Below are 5,000 nucleotides of genomic sequence, written 5' to 3' on the forward strand. Positions count from 1 at the left end.
TTTGATCACGTTTGATATTTCATGATCGTTGTCTGGAATGATGAATGAATGATATTTTAGGATCCTGAGGTAGAGGGTTGTCTGTGGTGATGAAATAAGATTAGATTTTGTGTGTCTTCAAAGTGGTGGAAGTAACTATCTTAAGCTCATTGACTTCACCTATATCCATGATTTTCCACACGCAAAGGGAATGTTTTATCTGAGGGCACTGATTTTAATGATGCTTGAATATTGATGAAATTAACACTTCGTGATACTTAATGTTTCTTGCCCCACCCATAGTCATGTTAAGCTGTAGCCATATACAAAAATGAAACACAGTAGATTACAATCTTATCTTTATTATGGTTTAAGAAACAACATTACTTAGATTTTCCTTATTCTTAAAGCTTTCATATTGTTAAAATAACTCTTACTGATGTCAAACATTTCTTGATAATGAATTAGAAAAATGTATTTAATGGCTTCCTGGAAAGTAATGAATTAACAAGTCATCTCAAATAATAGTAAGATCGCATTTTTTCCCTTTCTCTGACGTTCTCCATAACTAACTAATAATGATGCTTGATGTCTCTTGATTCTGTATAAAAAAGAAAGAATAGAGTCCGAACATTGTCTCGAATGATAAAACAAGATTACTGAGATTAGCCTTGTTCTTACTGGTTCTCAAACTGCCGAAACTAACTCTCAGTAATGTCTAATGTTTCCCGATGAACGAGTCTAATTCTTACACATGAAAAGGCCCGGTTAATTCGCCCTCATTCCCGCCCTCATCTTAGCGTTATCGCCAAGGAGGGGAACGGTAATTTGTGCACTCAGTGTATTCCTAAACAGTTCTTCTTTAGAGGAAATTCCAATGTATTCTTCAGCAGTTTTTTTTTTTTTTTTTTTTTTTTTTTTTTTAGATGAAATTTCAATATATTCTTAAACAGTTCGCCTTTCATAATATTGTCGAATCCGTGAAATATTGAGCTTGCGGTCAAGTGAAGTTGAAATCATATTATTGGAATGTTTGAGCAAACAGCTTCTGCGTTTGAATTTCACATTTTGTCCTTTTTAGTGACAGATATTATATCTATTTAGATATTCCCCTCTCTAAGTCAGACAAGCATTTCATATAAAAGTTTCCCTTCTGTCATGTTAAATTACGAGTAAATTGTTACAGACATTCAATTTTTAAACTTGAGAGACATTTTCAGTGTTGAAATCAGCGTCACAAAAATGTAATCTCTCCTTGATTAATTTCTTTAGAAAAAACATTAGGATTGGTGCGTTATTATCATCACTATAATCATCATCATCATTACTGTTATTATCATCAGTATTGTTATTATGATTATCATCATCATTACTTTTGTTATAATAATCATTATTAACATCATCATCACAATTATTATCATATATTATCATCACCACCATCGCCATCATCATAAACATTATCATTATTATTAATCGTCATTATTATTATAATTATTGGAATTTCTATTATTCTATATATTATTATTATTATTATTATTATTATTATTATTATTATTATTATTATTATTATTATTGTTTTTGTTATCACTATTATTAATATTATTGCTTTCATTATTCTCATTGCCATCATCAGCATTAGTATTATCATCATAATCATTACAACTACTGCAACAACTACTAATACTATTGCTGCTACTATTCTGCTATTATAATTGTTATCACCGTCCTCACCTTTCTTATTATCATTATCATCCTCATTATTATTATTGTGATTATCATTATTATGGGATTTTAAGCTTTTCTGCACTGGCTGGTCTTATTGCCGTTTTTCTTCCTGTTAGGCGAGTCATAGCACATGACTAAAGGCTAACAGGTGTCCTTCTCCTTTAAAGTTCTAGCACTTTTCTCAGTATTCGTGCTGTCCCCAATAAAGCAGTCTTCTGCAGTACTCCAACCTCTGGCACAATGTCCATATTTTCAATCCAACATTCAAGATCTTTTGTAACACTTCCGAGGGCACCAATCACTACCGGAACAACTTTTGCACATCGCAGTTCCCACAACCTTTTTATTTCTCTTTTCAGATCTTGGTACTTTTCTACCTTCTCTAACTCTTTTTCTGCAATCCTCGTATCCGCAGGTACAGCAATATCAACTATTAGAGCCTCTTTCTTTTCCTTATGAATGACTATAACATCTGGTCTTCTTGCCTGAATGACATTATCACATTGTACATTGATATCCCACAGAATTTTCACGGCCTCGTTCTCAACAACACCCTCTGGGGTGTGTTCATACCACTTATCTGAATGCTGAAGCCCATGTTTCCTACATAAATCCCAGTGTACTTTCTTTGCCACGTTATCGTGACGTTTTTTGTACTCTTTCTGAGCTAATTTCTCGCACTCTGAAACAATATGTTGTATGCTTTCACCTCGTTTACCACACATTCTACACAGTGGACTGTCGTTGCTCTTATCTATATAATGCTTCACGTAGTTGGTCCTTATTGCTTGCTCTTGTGCAGCACATATGACAGCTTCCGTTCCAACCTTCAAATCACTCCTTGACAGCCATTCCCAAGATTTAACCCTGTCTACCTTTTCTGGCATCTCTCTAACGAATTGCCCATACATTGCCTTTCCTGTCCATTTCTGTTTGAGCTCTTCTGCCTTTCTCCTTTTGAATTCTTCCTTCTCCATTGTCTCCTCTGTCTGTATGGTTCCTGAAGCACACACACCTCTTATCAACAACTCTTCTGAGTTTGCCACATAAAAACCTAAGCTGTTTTCTTCTCCTTTTACACATTGTTCCACACTGATAAGGCCACGACCTTCTTCCTTCCTTTTTATATATAGTCTGTCTACATCACTCTTTGGGTGCATGGCACCATACATTGTCAGGTTTTTTCTTGTCTTTCTATCGATACTATTCAGTTCTTTCTCTCTCCAGCATATTATTCCTGCTCCATATCTGAATATTGCTACTGCCCAGGTATTAATTGCAGTTATCTTGTTTCTTCCATTCAACTTGGACTTTAGAATTAACCGCAGCCGTCGCTTATACTCCTTCATTGTTTTCTCTTTCATTTCATTCTCCTTCACCTTATCTAATTCCACAATACCCAGATAAGTATATCCTTCTTGTCCAACTTCTTTTATTATCTCATCATTCGGTAATTCTATGCCCTCACATCTAACAATCTTCCCTCTTTTTAGGACTAGAACCCCACATTTCTTGATTCCAAATTCCATGCCTATATCATTACTAAAAATGTGAGTAGTCTGTATAAGGGAGTCTATCTGTTCTTCACTCTTGGAATATAGTTTTAAATCATCCATAAAGAGTAGGTGATTAAGTTTATACTCCTTTGTCCCCCACTCATAGCATACATTTACCTTTCTGAGTAATGACGATAAGGGTATCATGCTCAAGACAAATAATAATGGTGACAAACTATCCCCTTGGAATATCCCTCTTTTAACATCCACATCGCCAAGTTCCTCTCCATTGGAAGTTAAGGACAACTTCCACTGCACCATGCTTCTTTGCAAAAACTCTCTCACGTTACCAGCTATTCCAAACATTTCCATGCACTCACTAATCCAACTATGGGGAACGAAGTCATAAGCTTTCTTATAGTCTATCCACGCCATAGCCAGATTAGTGTGCCTTTTCCTGCAATCCTTCAAGATTGTTTTGTCAATCAATAACTGATCTTTTGTACCCCGGCTCTTTCGCCTGCAACCCTTCTGTTCATCAGGCAGTAGATGTTCTTTTTCTAGGTAATCGTACATTTGATCAGCTATGATTCCTGTCATCAGTTTCCACATCAGTGGAAGGCATGTTATCGGCCTATAGTTCTCAACCGCATTCCCTTTCTTGGGATCCTTCTGGCACAACACAGTCCGTCCATGTGTTAACCATTTGGGAAGGGAATCCGTTCCCATCAAAATCTTATTTAGTTGGTTAGCAATTCTGTCGTGCATGTTGGTCAGGTTTTTGATCCAATATCCCTGGACACCATCTTTGCCTGGAGCCTTCCAGTTTGGCATTTTCTTAGCTTGTTTTCTGACATTTTCAATACTTATAGTGACCCCTTCATGTGAGTGTCTCCCTTTAACTTCATTCTTTAACTCAGACAGCCATTCTGCACCTTTGTTATGTTCCTTCTCCACTGTCCAAATATCACCCCAAAACCTTCTACTCTCCTCAGCATCTGGTACCTCGTTTGTTCTAGCTTCACCCCCATTCATTTCCTTGTAAATTTTTTTCTGGTCAATACTAAATGTTCGATTTTGTCTGAACTGGTTAATCCTTTGATCGTATCTCTTAATTTTTGCACTTTTGGCAATCATTCTTTGTTTCAATTCTTCAATCACAGTTTTAATACCTTTCTTATGCACCCGATATTTCTCTTTCAGTCTCTGCAATGTTTTACTTTTCTTGTGGCTGAGTTCACCTCTTAGGTCTCTCTCTAGTATGTTTACATCTTTCCTTATTCTTTTGATATCATCTTCAATGCGGCGTTTCCACCAAGGATCTTTCTTAGCTCTAAATTCCGGCTTCTTTAACCCTAGCTGTTCTGCAACCCATACAGTTGCTGCCCTTATCAATTCATTAGTTTCTGTGATGTTTTTGGTTTCAATGTGACGAATCACTTAATTTACTCTATTAATTTCTCTCTTCAGTTTTTTCTTATCAACCTTTTTAAAGGATATTCCTTCTGCGGTTCTCTTTTCAACATAAATTTTTCTTAGATTCTCAACAATTACCCTTTGACTCTCAGACAAGATATTCTCTAACACATCATCTTCGACAACAAACCCACCATTTTGCTGATCATTTTCCTCCACATTTACATCGTTCACCAAATTTTCCTCAACATCGACATCCACAAAGTTTTCGTTATATATCTGCTCTCTACCATCCTCCTCATCATTACTAGCTTCTCTTTCCTCTTCCTCTATAACACTTCTTTTTATCATTTCCAACTCAAGTTCTGAAAGCCAACCGTTCCT

This window comes from Penaeus chinensis, chromosome 13, assembly GCF_019202785.1.
Source record: "Penaeus chinensis breed Huanghai No. 1 chromosome 13, ASM1920278v2, whole genome shotgun sequence".
Classification (NCBI taxonomy): domain Eukaryota; kingdom Metazoa; phylum Arthropoda; class Malacostraca; order Decapoda; family Penaeidae; genus Penaeus; species Penaeus chinensis.